This window comes from Lathyrus oleraceus, chromosome 4 (assembly GCF_024323335.1).
Source record: "Lathyrus oleraceus cultivar Zhongwan6 chromosome 4, CAAS_Psat_ZW6_1.0, whole genome shotgun sequence".
Taxonomy (NCBI): domain Eukaryota; kingdom Viridiplantae; phylum Streptophyta; class Magnoliopsida; order Fabales; family Fabaceae; genus Lathyrus; species Lathyrus oleraceus.
The window spans coordinates 356,070,790-356,092,923 of record NC_066582.1 but is presented as its reverse complement, the minus strand read 5'-3'; the positions used below and the strand labels follow the sequence as shown (position 1 = coordinate 356,092,923).

General features: G+C 37.2%; 1 non-coding gene across 1 annotated transcript; it reads left to right on the top strand.

Moving 5' to 3' along the window:
• Positions 1-21,574: 21,574 nt before the first annotated feature.
• LOC127077829 (small nucleolar RNA R71) lies at positions 21,575-21,681 on the top strand. Its single transcript, XR_007787598.1, has one exon. It is a non-coding gene; the product is annotated as a small nucleolar RNA R71 (small nucleolar RNA).
• The last annotated feature ends 453 nt before the right edge of the window (positions 21,682-22,134 follow it).

The following is a 22,134-nucleotide window of genomic DNA, read 5'->3' as shown; positions in this document are numbered from 1 at the left end:
AATGTTTTTGGTTTTTTTTGTTGTTATTTAAATGTTTTAAGGTCCTAAGTCCACAAACAAAAAAAAGCAAGCAAACAAAATATACAATCACAAGATATGGCTCAAATGAGAAAAGTGAAAATGACTTGAAACATAAACAAGTTGCATGAAATGTAAATGGCAATGAATGATAAAGGTACTGAAATTTAAATTGCATAAGGTAAATGAATTGAAAGTAAATAAATATTAATAAGAGTTAGTCAAAGGTTAATGTTGAGTTTTAATTGATTAAGTCATTCTTAGGAGAATACTCAACCATTCATTCACAAGTATGAATCCTTAAACCAAAACATCTTCCATGAGAAGGAATCCAACTTGGATAATTCAACAAGTATGCCACTAGCTCTCTTGAAAGGAAAAAAGTTCAAGTTTTCACATAATTCCATGAATAATGGGAGACTTATAATTTCACTTACTCGAATGCTATGCCTTCTTGATCTAATTTAGCTCTATGTTAAGAATTCGTAATTGGACTTATGTAGAAGTCACAACTATCTGAGGTCGGGCAATAAAAATATAGGTGTTAATGCATGTAGAGATTTGGTACAAAGAACCAAACTCCTAAAACATACCACACACTAAAAGAAAATGGGAAGGACCTATCTCAGTAAGACTTGTATTGACTCATATGACACAAGGTCATTGATGAATCAATTAACATTTATACATAAAGAGATTTCATTGGTCAATGAGGAAATGGGGAAGAATAGAGATGAAGATGAAGAGGGAAGGGGAGATAGAAACACAAATTGATCATGATAGGAATTTCATCTGATCAATACCATTCATTCATTTTGGGAGATGAAATGTACATTTCATCAATCCCCTAAATCCAATGGTTTTGATAAAAAAGTCAAATCAACCATGACCAATGCCCAAGCAGAAAGTCAAACATCACAAGACCATAAAAATGGCTCAACGTAATTTTTAAACATTTAACCAATTAAAAATCAATTTAAAAATGAATTAAAATGCATTTTAATTTGGACAAAAACCTCATATCCCATCAAAACACCAAATAAATTGCCAATGGATTTATCCTAGGTCAAACAAGGTCAAAGGACCTTAGACAAAAAATTTCACAATTTTTCTTAAGTCAAAAGTATTTTGAAACAATTAAAAATATGCATAAAAACATTTAATTCATGAAAAATACCAAAATTAATCCAAAAAATAATTTTAATTCAAAATATGGAAGAGAAAAATATTTAAAGATTTTTGGTGAAAGTCCCATATTTTTTGGATTAAAAATAGATTTATTATGAATTAAACAAAATAAGACTATTAAATGAAAATTCAGAAAATAAAATATAATTTAAAAAAACAAGGGCCATCAGATCTCCCTCATTAATTGAGGTGGCAGATCTGATGGTCAAGCGCGCGCGTTCCACTAAAGGCCTGAGTCAATGCGCCACACCAATGGTAATCAGTACCAAGGGCCAAGATTAAAACAATTTAAAGAGATCAGATGGTTTGGAAGGCGCTAACGCACCACCGGAGCTAGGGCTCAAGTTATCTTCTCTGGTGGACCTCATCGAATTGGTCCACCACAAACGACCATAAAAATGAAATGTAAGGACATGATTTTAAAGGAAAAATTCTCAGGAGCTGGAATTTGACCTCCATTTCTTCCAAATCCAAGTATATTAAAAGATACATGGATTTGAAGTTTGAAGTTCATGATCTGAGTTGCTTTGATTTGACCTCAAAACAACTCAATCTGGTTTCCTAAATTGGTAGGACTTCAGCCAACCAAAAATCAAAGAGAATCGTGAAGAATTGAGAGAGAATCAAAGGCTCAAAGTTTCTAAAAAATCAGCTTGGGGTAACTTAAATATGGCTTGATCTTGCTTCCAATTTGCCTTGGCTCAACTCTAGAAGCTTGCAGGAAGTGAAATGGATCAAAGAAAGGCCTGGATTTTTGGAGTTTCAATCTCAAAACAAAAAGAGAATTGAAACTAAATTTCAAGTCAAGTATTCAAGTTTATCCTTTAATGGAGGCTACGGAGGCAATGGTTCAAAGCTTGGGAAAGCAGGGATCCTTATTCCGATCATAATGGCCATGTATTTATAGGGTAGCAAGTTGCTTATCACCCACTTTGAAATTTTTCCAAATTTAGCAACTTTGGTTCATGGATTCATGAGCATCAATTTAGGTATAATTCATGATGTGGTCTTGCTCCAATTCATCCACAATGAGTACTGAAACATTAACATGTAAGCATGCAATAGGAAATGGTTATTTGAATTCAAATCTTGACAAAACAAAACTATGAAAGGAACCATGCACAAGTCCCTCATTGTTTGTCCAAATAAGGTGATCTTGGACTTTTTGGAAAGATGATATCAAGGGGAACAACTTTGATGTTAAATACTTTTCCATTTGGAGCTTGGATCATGATGAAGTTTGAGGTGGAAGTTTGAGAAATCAAACATAATTGAAAATTTTCTAAGTACAAAGTCAAATGAACACTTCTTCCACCTTGGATTACTTTTGCTATGAGCTCCAAATGAAAATGTTTTCTTCACCAAAGGTGTATCTATTTCATCCCTCTTTAATTTGGTCACAAATTTGACATTATTTGGATTTGGCATGAGGGAGTTATGCATTTTAGTAGTTGAGGAAAATTGCTTGTTCAATGATGATGGCCCAAAATGACCTACAATCTTTCCTATTAGCACATGCCCTTGCAAGTTGAATTTGAAATTTCTCAAAGCATAAAAGTTGGATAAGACATCTTTAATTTGATCATGAAACTTGGATGGCCTTCATCTCATAAAAATTGAGCAAGTTATGGTCCTTGAACGTTGACCTCCTAACTAGGGCACTAACAAAATGACATATAATCTTTCACCATAAAAATGACTTTACAAGAAAAACTAGATATTTATTCAACATTAGAGTTGTTTGGAATATCGCAAAGACTAAGTTTTATCTTAGAATCATTTTCATATGACAAAAATTGTAGGAGATAGGGTCTAGGGAACCCTAGTTTTGACCAATTGACTTTCTTTGTCAACCAACTTGCAAACCTGAAGTTATCTTGATATTTGAGACTCATGAAGGATCATATATGTATACTATGATGTATAATGAATAATCCCTTTATATATTTGATCAATTGTTGAAGAAACTTGTTGAGGAAGTCACACAAGATACCAATATGAATTAGGGTTTCCAAGGCAAACAAGCTTCAAACTCTTGATGAATTCTTGATCAAAATGATAAATGAAGAACAAGGGGATACATATCTGATGTCTAGAACCATTGTGAACCATCTATTGATTGATCTCTTTTCATGAGGGTCTCAAACCCTAATTGTGATCTTGATGAGGCATATGTGGATGCACACACTACCTACAAAAGAAACAAAGTTATACATAGACATATTTTTGGTATTTTTGTTAGTAAACAAAATAAAATAAAGTATGATACAATTAAAATGTGCTTGGTGATCTCTCCCAATGCAATCCCAATGAATAAGGGGTAAGGAGTATGCCAAGGTGTGATCCCAAAGCCAATGCATATGATGAGATAACATGAGGGATCTTAGGGTCAAAATTGGGGTCTTACAGCTGCCCCTATTTAAGGACATTCTAATTAAGGATGTGAAGGTTAAGATCTTCATATCAACTCAGTAGAATGGACTTAAATAACAACATAAAGAAACAAATTTTGGTCCCTAAGAGACCTCATGATGCATATGATATGAGCTTTAAAATAATCTTTGTGGGGAATATTCTGCCATAAAGGAAAAGAATCCGGAGAGACTGAAAGTCCACAGGAGTACAATGCATTCTGTAAGGAAAACTCACTAGGGAGAGATAGACTCTGGGGGATAAAAGTTGTGTGTAGGCCAGGTTGCGACTTAGAAATAGCTAGGAGATGCGAGGGGATTTCCATGAAAATAAATAAATGGAAAGACTCGGTTGGGGAACCAGGAAAATATGCAGGGGGTGAGAATAGATCAGAACAAAGTTGAAATACTCAAACCAAAGGAAATTGGATTCCATAGAGAAATACGAATCCAAACTCAATTGGGGAAGAAAAAACTACAACACAGGATATATTATCTACTACCGGTCACTGGGTAGGAAGATAATACACTCGAACAGAGGGACATTCGTTACCGGTTAAGCTAAACATATCAAGGATGACTCACTGAGGAAAAAGGCGTATTCATTACCGGTTATTGGGTAAGAATGACCTACTGGGAGAAAAGATCAAATAGAATTTACAACTACCTGTTACTGGGCAGAAGACCAAAGAGAGAGTATCTGTCACTGGTTAAAGTGAACATATCAAGGATAAACTCAAAGGAGGAATATCCATCATCGGCTAGGATGAACATATCAAGGATAAACTCAAAGAAGGAATATTCGTCATCGGTTAGGATGAACATATCAAGGATAGACCACGTGTGGAATGAGGAAGAATATCCATTACCGGTTAGGGTAAACATATCAAGGATAAACTGCTGGGGAGAAATAGGAATTACAACTACCGATTACTGGGTAGAATACCACAACTAAGAGAAAATCCGTCACTAGTTAAAGTGAACATATCAAGGATAGACTTAGTAGAGGAAAACTAGGAATTACAACTATCGGTTACTGGGTAGAATACCACAACTAAGAGAAAATCCGTCATTGTTTAAAGTGAACATATTTAGGATAAACTCTGAGGGGAAAAAAATAAGATTTATATCTACCAGTTACTGGGTAGAAGAACGAAGAGAGGAGAAAATCTGTCACCAGTTAAAGTGAACCTATCAAGGATAGACTCTCTGGGGAATAAAATAGGGATTACGACTACCTTTTTACTGGGTAGAAAACACAAAAAGGAAGAATATTCGCCATCGGTTAGGATTAACATATCAAGGATAGACTTACTGGGGAAACGTGAAGACGAATCTGTTGGGGAAACAAAGGAAGTAGATTACTTTTTACCGGGTATTGGGTAAAGGTAACATACTCAACATCAAGAAGAATATTACCAGTTACTAGGTAATAGACTCTTGGAGACCAAAATACCTATCTAGGTAAAAACTAGAAAGAAACGGTCAATCAAAGACTCAACCTAATGACGATATAACTTAAAGGGAGTGGTTCCGTCCAGATAATAAACTAGGGAGGAAACAAAAATAATAATCATCCATGAGGAAATAACTCAGTGGAGAATGAGAAAGGATAAATTCTTTCTGCTTAAGGGGCCGACAATCTACAATTGAAGGAGGACAGACACACCAAATCTGCATGGGGAAATAATATCACCAAAGCAGGGGATTAGAAGAAAAATAAATGCGATAAAATGCATAATGAAATATATGATGTTGTGTTATATGCATGAATATGTATGTTTGTGATTATGATCATGTTGGCCAAACAACACAAAGGATACAAATAATGAAGATTTGAATCATCACTAAAAAATCACTCGGCTAATCTCAACAAGACGGATACACCAACTGGAGAATCTGCTAGGGATGAAAATAAATCATCTAGCTCTGAATAAATCAACTATGGTTGGGGAAAGACATGGAGAACATGATTCCAATTTATCATGGCAAACTCTGTGGGGGAAGAGAGCACTGTTGAAGGTTAAACAACCAAACATACTGAGGATAGAGAAGGATCTGTTGAGGATCCAACCAAGTCAACGCTACGGGGAATTTTAAGTCAACACCATATCAAATGGGATAAAACCTTCCAGGGGACATAAATCAATATTATTCAAAAGCAAACACTACTGAGAAAGAGGGGACTTCCATCAGAAGACGAACTCTGCCAGGGAATACAAGAGATAAAACTATGAGTCGGGAATCGAGCAAAATGTTGTGACTTGTTGGAACGAACCAAAGACCATCACAGTCCTCAATAATCATAAAATTCTTTTTGGATGCTGCGAAATAAGTCAATTCCAAGGCAAAGATAACCAGATCTGACTCACACAAGGGAGGAACTTCTTCGTTTATGCAACACAAACAAATGCAAATGGGGATCTGGAGACCAAATATAGTTTATAAGATATCCAGGGTCCATTCATTAAGTCACAAAATAGGGGATGTAAAACATGAACACCTCAGTGGGATAAGATGAATTTCAAAGGGGACCAATTATCAGCTCCATCGGGGATAATAGGTCGCATGGGGAGAAACTTATTAGCCATGCAAGGAACGAGCGACGAACTGTTGGGGAGGAAAAAGTTACCAGACCAACTGCTTGGGGAAGACAACAATGCTTCACACTTCAAGACTTACCCGTTCTTAGATTGTTGTTGACATTTCTTGCTGAAATCGATTACTCTTAATGTGAATGCTTTTAATATTTTAAGAAAATTAATTATTCATTGAATTTTTTCAAAATTATCATCATAAAATACAATTTTAAAACAGAAACAAATAATAATAGGAATAATTGGATAAAAGCTCAACTTTATTTAATAGAATGTAGTTTGCAAATAGCGAGACTCTATGGATCTTTACAAAGATTGAGAAATGGTAATTTACATGAAAAAGGGATACATTAAACACAATTATCACTATTCTCCCGACCCATCTTGAAAATCCACCGTGCTTGTCTTCGGTTGAGAATGATGAATTAGAACCAAATGATTGTTCAAAACTGCTTCGCAGATTAGGAACAACCGGATGCACTTACTTGTCATAATCCCTAAGTTTTTCCTTTATTTCCCCAAGGTGGGGTACTCAATCTACCAGGATAAATTTTCTGTTTTATGTCTTTAACTTTTGCCTGGATCACCCTTTCGGGTTTTCAATCTACCAAGACGCTCATTTTTGCCTAAGCTGCCCCTTCGGGTTTTCAACTTAGCGAGCTTTTCTTTTTCGTTTTTTAGGCAAAGTATTTCTTGACTCCATCGGCATTCACAGGACGCGTGAACTCTTCATCATCCATAGTTGTAAGAATTAAAGCACCACCAAAAAAGGCTCTCTTAACAACCTATGGACCTACATAATTAGGAGTCCATTTTCCCCTAGCATCAAGTTTGAAAGATAGAATCTTCTTCAGCATGAGGTCACCTTCTCTGAACTTATGAGGATTGACCTTCTTATCAAATTCCTTCTTCATTCTCTGCTGATATAGCTGACCATGACACATGGAAGTCAATCTCTTCTCTTCAATCAAGTTCAACTGATCAAATCTGGTCTGACACCATTCAACTTTAGTAAACTTGACTTCCATCAAGACACGCAATGATGGGATCTCAACCTCCACGAGGAGCACAACTTCCATACCATAAACAAGAGAGAAAGGGGTTGCCCCTATTGAAGTGTGAGTGGATGTACGGTACCCATGCAAAGCAAAAGTGAGCATCTCATGCCAACCTTTGTACGTTACAACTATCTTCTGAATAATCTTCTTAATATTCTCGTTTGCAGCTTCAACAACCCCATTCATCCTAGGTCTGTAGGGAGAAGAATTATGATGTGCAATCTTGAAGTCTTTGCAAAGAGCTTCCACCATGTTATTGTTCAAGTTAGATCCATTATCAGTAATGATCTTACTTGGCACACCATAACGACATATAATCTGATTCTTGACAAACCTTACAAGAACTTGCTTGGTCACATTTGCATATGATGCCGCTTCAACCCACTTTGTGAAGTAGTCAATAGCCACCAGAATGAAACGATGTTCGTTCGAAGCTTTAGGCTCAATCATGCCAATCATATCAATCCCCACATGGAGAAGGACCATGGGGAGGAAATGACATTCAACAGTGTCGAAGGAACATGAATCTTATCTGCATAAATTTGACACTTGTGGCATTTCTTAACAAACTTGCAACAGTCAGATTCAACTGTCAGCCAATAGTAACCTGCTCTCAATATCTTATTTGCCATAGCATTTCAATTGGAATGAGTACCAAAGGAACCTTCATGGACTTCAATCATCAACAAGTCTTCTTCGTGTCTATCCACACATCTGAGCAAAACCATATTGAAGTTTCTCTTAAAAAGCACATCACCATTCAGGTAGAAGTTTCCAGCTAATCTTCTCAAAGTCTTCTTATCTTCCAAAGATGCCCCAGACGGGTAAATATGACTTTGGAGGAAACATTTAATATCAAAATACCAAGGATTTTCATCTTTGACTTCTTCAATAGCAAATGCATGAGCTTCCCTATCAAGATGCACGACAGTCAAATTAGGAACTTCATTCTAAAAATTTACCATAATCATAGAAGCCAACGTTGCAAGAGTGTTTTCCATCCAGTTTTCATCTCGAGGGATATGATGAAACTCAATATTTATAAAGAAAGCTGATATCCTCCTCGCATAATCACTATATGGTATCAAATCGGGTTGATTCGTCTCTCATTCACCTTTGATATGATTCACAACCAAAGTTGAATCTCCATAGACGTCAAGATATTTAATTCTGAGAACAATGGCTTCTTCAAGCCCCATAATGCAAGCTTCATACCCAGTCATATTGTTTGTACACTTGAAGGTCAATCTAGCTGTAAATGGAAAATGAGTGTTGTGAGGAGTTATAATCACTTCCCCCAATGCCATTACCATACGAATTAACAACTCCATCAAATACCGTGCCCCAAAGGGAACCAAGTTTTGGCCCTTCTTCAAGCAATGGTTCAACACAATCTTTCATCTTCAAGTACAAAATTTCTTCGTCAGGAAAATCATACTATACTGACTGATAATCTTCAATAGGTTGGTGAGCCAAATGGTCAGACAAGACATTACCTTTAATATCTTTATGAGATCGGTATTCCATATCATACTCAAATAAAAACATCTGCCAATGGGCAATCCTCCTAGTTAAAGCAGGCTTCTCAAAAATGTACTTGATTGGATCCATTTTGGATATCAACCAAGTAGTATAATTCAACATATACTGGCGCAGACGCTTAGCCTCCCAAGCCAATGCGTAACATATCTTCTTAAGCATAGAATATCGAGTCTCACAGACGGTGAATTTCTTACTGAGGTAGTAAATTGCACATTCTTTCTTCCCAGATTCATTTTACTGACCAAGAACACAACCCATATTCTCATCAAGCACAGTAAAATACATGATTAACGATCTTCCTTCAACGGGCGGAGACAAAATCGGAGGCTCAAGCAGATACTCTTTGATACTATCAAAAGCTTTCTGGAAATCCTTGGTCCAATCACAAGACTGATCTTTCTGAGGGAGATTGAATATAGGTGCACATGTGGCAGTCATATGCAATATAAATCTTGAGATATAGTTCATACGGCCGAGAATACCTATGACTTGATTCTCTGTCTTGGGCGCATGCATCTCTTGTATAGCTTTGACCTTGGCATAATCAACTTCAATACCCTTCTCGCTGACAATGAATCCCAACAACTTACCAGAGCGAACACCAAAAGTGCATTTATTGGGATTCAAGCAGAGTTTATATTTCCTCAAATGTTGGAATAACTTCAATAAATGCTCAACATGCTCTTCTTCATCACTAGATTTAGCAATCATATCATTAACATAGACTTCAATCTCTTTATGCATCATATCATGATAAAGAGTGGTCATAGGTCTCTCGTACGTTGCACCAACATTCTTTAAACCGAAAGGCATCACTCTATAACAGAATGTTCCCCGGGGTGTAATTAATATGGTCTTCTCCATATCTTCAGGTGCCATCTTGATTTGATTATAATTGGAAAATCCATCCATAAATGAAAAGACTTTGAATTTAGTTGTATTGTCTACCAACATATCGATGTGTGGCAGAGGAAATCATCTTTTGGACTGGCTTTATTCAAATCTCTATAATCAATACACATGCGGACTTTTTTATCCTTCTTAGGAAGAGGCATAGTATTGGCTACCCACTGAGGATATTCGGAGGTAACAAGAAATCCAGCATCAATTTGCTTCTGCACTTCCTCCTTAGTTTTCACTGTCGTATCAGGATGAGTCATTCTCAATTTCTGCTTGACCGACAAGCATTCTGGCTTCAAAGGCAATCTATGCTCCACAATCTCAAAATCCAGACCAAGCATGTCTTGATAGGACTAAGAAAACACATCAGAATAAACTCGAAGAAGATCAATCAACCCCTTCTTAGCTTCTGGACACAGTTGAGACCTAATCTTGACTTCCTTAAGATCATCCTCCGAACCCAAGTTGACTAGTTCAATTTGCTCTTCAAATGGCTGAATGGCTTTCTCCTTGTGCTCAAGCAAAGGGGATAACTCATCAAATACTTCTTCATCATCATTCTCTTCCTCACCTTCAAACACAGGGAAATCAATGTTTGAAGAGGGAGTAGGATCATTACATTCAATGAGTTTGAAAACCAACCTGCATAATGATTTGATATTTTTATTTTAGATAAGTGGAGAGCAAACAAATATTATGCAGATGAAAATAATATTATTTATTTATGCTTTTTTGTGATTACCATTTTCAGGAAAAGCAAAAAGTAAAAATAAAACATCATAGATGTGGATGAATAAAATTGTATTTCATTGATGATAATAAGAAAATGCCCAATAATGTTCACTTCTCCCTTAGGCATAGAAGAATGATTTTTCTCGAAAATAATAAAAACAAATTACTTAGAACGGTGAATAACAGTAGGAACATCAAAAGCAACCCAGTTATTGCAAGTCTGGCCATGAGCCACAAAGTTGTTACAAACTTCGTCTTCATCACTTTCTTTAATAATTGCAGCTCAGTGTTGCTCATTCTAATGAATGAACCCTCCATTGCGGAAAATAGGTTGCATAACCTTGACATTGGCGTTGAATGGCCCTGGTTGAAATCCTAGCCTTGCCCTATTCTTGTTCTCGGCGACTTTCACAACACAACCCCAATTATCAATACTACCAACCTGAATAGCCTCTTGGGCATCTTTTAAAGAAGACATGGGTGCCCCAACTTTCTTCAATTCATCAACAATTGACAAAGCTTGGAACGTCATTCCAATTTCCTCCTCAGCATCAACATAGGTGAAAGATGACAAATGGCTCACCAATAATGTCTTATATCCACCAACAACGACAAGCTTTTCGTTCTTCACAAATTTCAGCTTCTAGTGTAGAGTAGACGTCACAACTCCAGCTTCATGAATCCATGGTCTTCCCAATAAGCATCTATAGGTCGGGTGGATATCCATTACCTGGAAATTAATTTGGAAATCACTCGGACCTATCTTCACTGGAAGCTCTGATCGCGACTTTATGAGTCTATTGGGGTATTAACTGCAAGTGCACAGTCTAATCGCGTAGTTTTAAAAGATATCGATCCCACAGGGACTTAATGAATCGATATACCATTTTTCTAAGGTTACTTCGTAAAGCTAAGGCGGATGATACTTTGATGATTAGGGGGAAAAGTAAAACTAAAATCGGATCTAGATTAAATATCAAATAATGCGGATATCGGTATGTAGTTCATCGTAATTAGGGAATCAAGTCTTCGTTGGTTTCTTAGTTTTAAAATAAGTCTTTTTAGTAGACACTATTGATTAAAAGTCTTTTCTCAAACTCTCGCTCTTTTGAATTAGACTATGACTTTATATTAACGTACACTCTCACTATTTAGTTAAATCTAAAATCACTTTTTGAAAACAATAGAATCTATAGAAACTCTTTTTATTAAAATACTAACCGTTTAAACACCCTCTTCTCAAACTCTCGCTCTGTTGACTTAGATTATATGATTAAACTTAAATGCTTAACTCTCGTCCTCACATTTAACCTTTAAAAATACTTTTTGAAAATGATTAGAATTAAATTAACTCTAAAAATTGCTTTCGCCCTGATTTAAAGTTAATGTCCAATTTACACTGTCCAGTTAAAAGCTCAAACCGTCCTTCTATTGATTTTAAGTTCTTTATGTCTTTTACTCTCGTACAAAAACTTTGGTATTAACTCTGTAAATTGAGACCATAAAAAGAGTGACTATATTTTTAAATAAATTTAAACCAACTCAATTTTGATTCCTTTATTCCGCTTACTTTACATATCGATATCTAAATTAATTAGCCGGACATGCTAAACAAGCCTAAACAATTATTATGCCTAAATACAGCCATATCAGACAAACAATATTGATAAACAGCAGTATAGAGCATATATAAATTAAAACAATAAATTAATGAACCTGTAAAATTAATAGAAATCTTGGTTGTTCCCTAACTTCGATGCTTGAACACTCCACCACAAACCAGTTGGATTTGTTCTTCACAATCTTCGATCAGACAGAAAAATAAAAACGAAGGAATAAAATACTATGACCTAACGTAAGGTTAGATCCAGTAAAAACTACACAATAGTTTCCGGTTTAGAAACTAGTGTGAGAGAAAATAAATTCAATATTTTGGAAATTAACTAGAAAAGAAAAGGAAATAAAAAATGCTAGGAAAGTAGAATGCTGGAAAATATGTTGCTGTAAAAGCTTGCACGGCGGAAAAAAAAGAGAGGAACCCCCGAGAGGGCACCACTTAAGGTCTACTTATATTCATCCATTTAGTAACCGTTTCCCAAAAGTTCCTTCAGTAGGTTTTCTAGCATGTCAACGAGTCAGAGGAAGAATAGGAGAGAACGTGCTTCTGTTACGCGTCAAAGCCAAAAAAATAGGAGTGGGGGTGTGACGTCCGTCACACCATGTGTTACGCTCGTAACACTAAGCAGAGGGGCGTGACGCTCGTCACACCATGTGTGGCGGTCGTCACAACGCTTCAGCGCTTCTCCTTGTAGTTGTGGGCTGGGCTTTAGTGGAATGCTTTTCCTAGAGAATCCTCTTTTTGCACCCCCTTTTCTTTCTTTTTCACATATGCTTCAAATAATGTTACCTGAAATAAATAGAAGGAAAATACCAAGTAATATCGAATAATATAAAATAAATCGAATGAAATAATAATATAATTTAATTAAATCGAGTCCAGAAATGTGATATTATTTCATGTTATCAAACTCCCCCATACTTAGACTTTTGCTTGTCCTCAAACAAGATACAATATAGAAGTCGTTTTAAAATATTAGCCAGATGACACATCAATTCGTAATAGGTTGAAAGTAAATCTCGTTTAGAAATAACCTGAGCTTAATCTTAACATCAACAACTACCGTTACAACATCAGATAACCCCACCTTATACAAACCAGTTCGAGTCACGCTATTATAGCTAGCCTAGTTCTTTTACTCTTATTTCACCCGTTTTCATTCTAGCGAAATCACATTAAGCCCTTTATCTTTTCGCGCACATAGTGGAGTAACCGGTTAGCGATTCTGATCCCCTTTTAGCTAGAAGTTCTGGTACATAAGTTGGATAACTTCGTTATTTAGTCCATTGCAAATTGCGGGGGATCGGATCATAGTCCGCCCTACCAAGTTCAGTACAAGAAACCGCTAAACCAACTAACAATGGATCGTTCATACAATGTTTTTGTAGGGTCCGCAACCTTTGGATTAAATGATCGGGTAAGGATCACCTAACTTAATCAGTGCATTTCCTGATTTTTAATATGTTGTTTTGGGAATCATTCACTTATATTCATCGGCTCTCCACGTAGTTTGCTATTAATATGGTGCCGACTTCTCGTATAAACTACTCGGGGTTACTATAAAACTAAAAGTTCAAGGAATTGGTATAATAGGTACTTAGCCTGATCTAACATGTTGAGGTTTTTAGAGTGTTGGGGCGGTAATAATTTTTGTCTTAATTTTACTCAAGTTTGATAAAATAAGCAACCTTTATACTTATCGAGTGTGTTAAATTTTTGTTATGGCTCAAGAAAATTGAGGGGAGTGGATAATAAAAATTTTTCACACTAGGGACTCGACTTAAAATAAATATGTATTTTATATACATATATATATATATATATATATATATATATATATATATATATATATATATATCTCTCTCTCTCTATATATATATATATATATATATATATATATATATATATATATATATATATTTATATATAAGTTAATAAAAGGGAAATAACAATGAAAGGGAAATAACATACTTGAAAGAGGAAAGTTGAAAGAGAAATACTCATAACGGAAACAAAGTTCCCCCCCCCCCCCCCCCCCCCCCACACTTAAATGAAACATTGTCCCCAATGTTTTAGAGAAAAGCGAAATGAAAGAAAGGAAAAAAGAAATAAAATGCTCAAGTATGCCTGCGTCCTCTTGTTCTCGGACCCGGTGAGCATTGACGTACTTCCAAGTCATCAAACCTGTTGAGCAAGTCAGTGAACCGCTGGTCGGTTATTGCATTCCTCGCTTCTTGTTATTGTTGCATATGGCGCATCAGTTGCATCACTTTGTTATTCTGCGCCTGCATGGCATCAATAGCATCCATGATGTCATCGTTTGTTGCGGGCCTTCTTCTTCGACGAAGTCGGGAGGATTGACCAGTTTCATTATCGGAAGGGTTAAGCGGGGCTGACTGTTGTTCAGGACCTTGATCACCTTGCTCCATTTGCACAAACTCGTCCGGGGGAGGGTTTGCTTGTGTAGGCTCGGAAGGTTCGGGAGCATTCAGATCGTAGATGAATCGGTTGGGGTTGGTGACATCTGGTAGATACGACAACTCGTTGTTGGAACCGATCGAACTGCTCCCGTTGATAGTTATCATCTTCAGATCGGAAGATAATATTTCCGAATTGGTTGTTCTCCGCCATATTGGTAGGTAGGTTGAAAGAAGGAAAGGGGATGAAAATGTATTTGTATAGAATGGTTTGTTGGAATGATGTGGTGTAGGAAGAAAGGTATTGTAGGTATTTATAGGAAAAGTTTTTGGAATTGGGCAGAGGAGTGGGTGAGAGAAAAAAAAATATGGATGAATGTGAGTGGGATGGAGCAAAGAGGTGAATGAATGGGAAAATAAAAAGGTGGGGGGGTAACGGTCATGTCCCCAACGGTCACCAATGTTCACCTGTTCTGAAGCTGTCACGCTCGTGACAGAAGGTGTTACGGGCGTCATGTGCACTTGCGTGGCGACCGTGATGGCTTGTGTGACGCTCGTCACACCGGTTAGCTTGCAACGGTCACTGGCGCTCGTGATTTCTTACGTGGGTGCTTCATAAATTGTTTTTATTATTTTATTTTTTGTTTTATTTTGTTTATTATATTTGCTATTGTTGTATTTTTGAATTGCCATGTATGCTATTCTACTACACACCATAGTGTATATATATATTTTTCTCTAATAGGCTATGTAAGTAGTAGCATATAGTGAATATCATTACTGGTAATTGTAGATATTGCATAATAAAATAAACCAATAATGCCAATAGCTTCAATAAAATAAACATAATGTAACATTTGAAGATAAAAGAAAACATGCGAAAAACAAATACTAAGATTAAAAGCAATGTTAAACGAAACTATAAATTGCCTAAAACTAAAACTAATTAACTAAAATTCTTCTAGCCACTTGTAGGATCTTTGGCCGGAGGAGCAAAGGAATTGACACGGTGTAGCAACTCATGAAATTGATTTGTCATTCTACTCATGTATTCCATGAATTCATGTCCCATATTAGTTAACTCTTCTCTAATGGCAACTTGTTCTGACATCAAAGCTTGAATGGCGGTGTTATAATCAGTTTCGGGCATATGATGTCTAAAATCAGGTATTGCCGATTCTGCGGGCGAGATAGGATTAGGTGGAGAGGCAACATCATGGTAACCAGTTGGTGTCTGTGGATCAGATTCAACATAAGGAATCTGTTCGTCACAAATCTCATAATCTTGAATGGATTCAACAGATCTAACAGGAGAAGGTATTCCATTCAGGTTGTAGAGCCAATTATTTCGGTTATGGACACTAGTCATCGGACTAGGCATGGTGAATAGGTAAAAAACTTGGTTGTTAATTATTAGTTCAAACTCTTCAGGTCCAATGTTTCCTATAAACATAGTGTTGAAGAGGAAAGGTATATTCATAGGCTCAATGCCACAAAAAGGGTTCAAATCAAGCATGGGTTGGCGCAATCCAATAGCATTAGCAATCATAGTTATCAATCCTCCTATTATGATCGGTGCACGATCATCTTGAATAAGGCGGTCAAAACTCGCCAACATATAAGTGGCACCATTCACTGGATGGTTCTGGGAAGCACAAAATATTATGAAGATTTCATCACGTGGTACCGTGGTAATGTTGGATCTTTTCCCAAAGAGAGTGTGTGCTAGGATCTTGTGGAAATAAGGAAAGGCCGGGTAATGTATGTTTCCAGAAAGAAACTCATGTTCCTCGGGGTTGTCATTTCCTGTCAAACTTCCCCAAAAATGCTCAAGCTCTCTATATTCAAAAAGGTCTTCTTGGCTCATGGTGAATGTATCAAAAGAAGTAGGGAACCCTAAAAGGTTAGTGAATTCTTGAATGTTAAACTGATATTCCATGTTGAACATCCTGAACTGAATGAAACCTCGGTTTATTCCTTTTCCATGGTTTGGTAAATAGATCAGGGAGCTAAGGAATTCTAGAGTTAGCCTCCGGTAAGTAATAAATTATCTTCAAATAGGAGTGGTTTCCCACCCTATTTGACTCAGCAGATATAGGACACTCTCTCTTAGTCCAAGGGCAGTCATTGCCCAATCATCAGCATAAAAACTTGGGTGCATCTCTCTATCCGCTAGTTCTTCAAATTTTTGTCTCTGAGCTCTCCCTCGGAATTTGATGCCCATACGATCAATATGTCCCATCAGGTTAGTATTAACCAAAGAAAGGAAAACAAGGATTTAGTCAGGATTTGGCCAGATGCCGAAAGGAGAAAAGAAGAAAAGTTTTATAAAATAAAATAAAATAAATGAATACTGAATAAAATCAAAAGAATAATCAATGAAAAAATAGTAAAAATTTGTGGGTTGTCTCCCACGAAGCGCTTTGTTTAATGTCGCAAGCTTGACATAAAACTATTAAATGTTAATCTATAAATTTAGGAGACAATACGTCTAAGTGCAGGACTCGCGAGTCTTCATTGTTTTCATCATAGTGATAATGTTTCAGACGCTGCCCGTTTATGATAAATGCTTCAATAGATTTTCCCATAATTTCCACAGCCCCACTAGGAAAGACATTAGTGACTTGGAAAGGGCCTGACCATCTAGAGCGTAGTTTTCCTGGGAATAACTTAAGTCTAGAGTTAAACAATAGGACTACATCGCCTTGTTTGAAGGTTTTCCTTGATATGCGTTTATCATGCCATTTTTTCGTTCTTTCCTTGTAGATTCTGGCATTTTCGTATGCGTCTTGTCTAAGTTCCTCTAATTCGTTTATATCTAGGATTCGCTTTTCACCGGCGGCCTTATAGTTTAAATTTAAATGTTTAATAGCCCAATAGGCCTTATGTTCTAACTCCACTGGGAGGTGGCAAGATTTACCATAAATAAGCCTAAATGGGGTTGTTCCTATGGAGTTTTGTAAGCGGTTCGATATGCCCATAAAGCTTCGGGTAATTTTGATGACCAGTCTTTCCTCGAGGTGGCGACTGTTTTTTCCAATATCTGTTTAATTTCTCTGTTAGACACTTCCACTTGTCCACCGGTTTGAGGATGGTAAGGTGTCGCTACTCGATGTTTTACACCATACTTAAACAATAATTTTTCGAATATCCTAGATATGAAATGCGATCCACCATCACTGACTACTATTCTTGGGACACCAAATCTTGGAAAGATTATATTATTAAAGAGTTTAATTACTACTCGTGTATCGTTTGTTGGAGAAGCTATAGCTTCAATCCATTTTGATACGTAGTCAACCGCTACGAGTATGTACTTGTTGCCGAAAAAAGGTGGAAAAGGTCCCATGAAATCTATTCCCCACACGTCGAAAATTTCTACTTCCAAAATGCCTTTTGTGGCATCTCGTCACGTCTAGATATGTTTCCTGTGCGTTGACACCTATCACATTTCTTGACAGCAGCATGCACATCCTTCCATATGTTTGGCCAATAAAGCCCGACTTGTAGGATTTTAGAGTAGGTCTTGGATGTACTTGCGTGTCCACCATAAGGAGCGGAATGACAATGTTGGATTATACTTTCTATCTCTTCTTCAGATATACAGCGACGGAAAATACCATCGGGGCCTCTTTTGAAAAGTAAAGGGTCGTCCCAGTAATAATGTTTTATGTCATGGAAGAATCGTTTCTTTTGTTGGTAGGATAAATCAAGTGGAACTACTCCGGCGGCTAAATAATTGACAAAATCAGCGTACCATGGTGTAACGCATATAGCCAAGGTGGTCTCTACCTGTTCATCAGCTCTATTTTCTTCCAAATTAGCTATAAGTTTATCGTACGAGAAATCATCATTGATCGATGTTCTTTCCGGTTCCAGGTTTTCAAGTCTAGAGAGGTGATCTGCTACTACGTTTTCAGTTCCTTTTTTATCTTTGATTTCCAAATCAAATTCTTGTAACAACAAGATCCACCTTAGGAGTCTAGGTTTAGCGTCCTTTTTTGTTAAGAGGTACTTAATGGCAGCGTGGTCAGTGTAAACGATTATTTTAGCTCCGACCAAGTAAGAACGAAATTTATCTAGTGCAAATACTACTGCTAAAAGTTCTTTCTCGGTCGTGGCGTAATTCATTTGCGCTTCATCTAGGGTTCTACTTGCATAATATATGACGTGGAGTTTTTTATCCTTTCGTTGTCCTAAAACAGCGCCTACGGCGTAGTCACTTGGGTCACACATTATTTCGAATGGTTCATTCCAATCCGGAGTCAGCATTATGGGTGCGGAGATCAACGCTTGTTTAAGTGTTTGAAATGCTTCTAAACATTTATTGTCGAAGGTGAATTCAACGTCTTTCATTAATAATCCGGTTAAAGTTTTAGTTATTTTGGAGAAATCTTTAATAAATCGTCGATAAAAACCCGCATGTCCTAAAACAATTCCTTCTTGTACCATAAAGTGACATTTTTCCCAATTAAGTACTAGGTTTACTTTTACACATCGTTCTAGAACTCTTTCTAGGTTTTCAAGACATTCTTCGAAACTTTGCCCTCATACGGAAAAGTCATCCATAAAGACTTCCATGATGTTTTCGAGAAAATCGGTGAATATTGCCATCATGCACCTTTGAAGGTTGCAGGAGCATTGCACAAGCCAAACGACATTCGTCGATAAGCGAAGGTACCAAAAGGACATGTGAACGTTGTCTTTTCTTGGTCATCAGGATGAATTGGTATTTGAAAGAAGCCTGAGTAACCGTCCAGATAGCAGAAATGAGAATGCTTGGCTAATCGTTCTAACATCTGGTCTATGAATGGTAAAGGAAAATGATCTTTTCGGGTTGCTTTGTTTAGCTTCCTATAGTCAATGCACATTCTCCATCCCGATTCGATTCGTTTGGTTATAGTTTCTCCTTTTTCATTTTCGATCACGGTTATACCCCCTTTCTTTGGTACTATGTGTACAACGCTAACCCATTTGCTATCAGATATAGGATATATGATACCTGCCTCTAATAATTTCGTTACTTCCTTCTTTACTAACTCACTCAGGATCGGGTTTAGTCTTCTCTGATGTTCCCTAGAAGTTTTACAGTCTTCTTCTAGCATGATGCGGTGCATTCAAATAGAAGGACTTATCCCTTTAAGATCGGTGATGTTGTATCCTAGTGCGGTTGGATATTTTCTTAATATATGTAGGAGTTTTTCGGTTTGGAGTTTTCTAGGTCTGCATTGACTATCACTGGTCGTTCAAGTTCTAAGTCTAGGAATTCATATCTCAGATTTTTGGGAAGTGTTTTCAGGTCGAGGGTTGGTTTCTTAAGGAATTGCGTAGGATCCGATGTTATTGCTAAACATTGGTTCAGTCTGTCTTCTACACGACAGTCAAACAAATCGTCATTTTCTAATTCTGTTTCTTTTATGCATTCATCGATGATATCCATGAAGTAACATGTGTCTTCTATTGCAGGTGCTTTCAAAAATTTGGAAAGAATGAACTCAATTTTCTCTTCTCCTACTTCGAAAGTGAGTCGTCCTCGTTTTACGTCTATGATAGCACCGGCGGTTGCTAAGAATGGTCTTCCCAATATAATGGGGGTAACTTCATCTTCTCTTATGTCCATAATTATAAAATCGGTTGGGATGTAGAATTGACTTATGCGCACGGGAACGTTTTCAAGAATTCCTACGGGATATCTAACGGAACGATCTGCTAATTGCACAGACATTTTAGTTGGTCTTAATTCTCCCATTTCCAGTCTCTTGCATATGGACAAGGGCATAACACTGATACCGGCTCCTAAATCGCATAGAGCTTTGTCTATGACAAATTTTCCTATGTGACAGGGTATAGAGAAACTACCAGGGTCTTTAAGTTTAGGAGGCATATTTTGGATTATCGCGCTGCACTCAGCAGTGAGTGTAACGGTTTCACTATCTTCAAGTTTCCTTTTATTAGAAAGAATTTCTTTTAAGAACTTAGCATACGAGGGCATCTGTGTAATAGCTTCTGTAAAAGGAATGGTGATGTTTAATTGTTTCAGTAGGTCAACAAATTTTTTAAATTGGCCCGCGTCTTTGGTTTTAATTTGCCTTTGAGGATAAGGGATAGGTGGTTTGTAAGGCGGTGGAGGTACATAAGGTTCTTTCTTTTCTACGGTTTCCTTATTACTCTCTTCCTTTTCCTTAGGTTTACTTTCTTCCTCAGTTGACTTTTTAGAGTTTTGGTTTTCAATCCTTGGGTCAGACGGTCCTTCTACCTCTGTTCCACTTCTTAATATAATTGCATGAGCATGGCTTTTCGGGTTAGGTTGGGGCTGTCAAGGAAATGTACCAGTTGAGGCAGCAGTAGGCGCTTGTTGTTGAGCTACTTGCGAGATTTGTGTTTCCAGCATTTTGTTATGGGTAGCCAGGGCATCTACTTTACTTGCTAGTTGTTTAATCTGTTCGCTAGTGTGTACATCTAGGTTTAAGAACTCTTTATTCGTTTGCTGTTGAGAAGCTATGAAGTTCTCCATCATGATTTCCAAGTTGGATTTCCTAGGAACGTTATTGTTAGGTGTAGATGGGGTCGGCTTTTGATATCCAGGATGTATAGCTGGAGCTTGACCTAGTGCGTATAAAGCATTATTACTCTTATATGAAAAATTAGGATGGTTCTTCCAGTTTGAGTTATAGGTATGCGAGTAGGGATTTCCTTGAGCATGGTTCACTTGCTCTGCTTGGATTCCTGTTAGGAGTTGACAATCTGTAGGAGTGTGACCTTGAATTCCACAGACTTCACAATTTTGAGTTACGGAAACCACGGTGGCTGGAGGTGATACATTTAAATTTCAATTTTCTGGGCAAGAGCATCCACTTTTGCATTAACATGATCAAGGCTACTTATCTCGTACATGCCCCCTTTTGTTTGAGGTTTTTCTACCATTGTTCGGTCGCTTCCCCACTGATAATGGTTTTGGGCCATGCTCTCAATAAGTTGATAAGCATCGGTGTAAGGTTTATCCATAAGCGCACCACCTGCGGCGGCGTCTATTGTTAACCTTGTGTTGTATAAGAGACCATTATAGAAGGTATGAATTACTAACCAGTCCTCTAAACCATGGTGTGGATAAAGTCTCATCATGTCTTTGTATCTTTCCCATGCTTCGAAAAGAGACTCGTTATCTTTCCGTTTAAATCCATTTATCTGGGCTCTCAGCATAGCTGTTTTGCATGGAGGAAAATATCGGGCAAGGAAGACTTTCTTCAACTCATTCCATGTGGTGACTGAGTTGGAAGGAAGAGACTGAAGCCATCTTCTAGCTTTATCCCTTAACGAGAAAGGAAAGAGACGAAGTCGAATTGCCTCTGAAGTGACACCATTAGCTTTAACAGTATCAGCGTATTGGACAAATACGGATAAATGAAGGTTTGGATCCTCGGTAGGATTTCCAGAAAATTGGTTCTGTTGCACTGCCTGCAACAGCGAAGGTTTAAGTTTGAAGTTGTTTGCTTCGATTGCGGGTGGAGCAATACTCGAATGCGGCTCATCTTGTGATGGAGCAGCGTAATCTCGAAGAGCACGAGCTGGTTCTGCCATCTCGGGTATCGGCGAAGGAAGGAGATTTTTGAGATCAGGAATTTCGATTGGAGGAAGATTGTTTGCAGCACGATA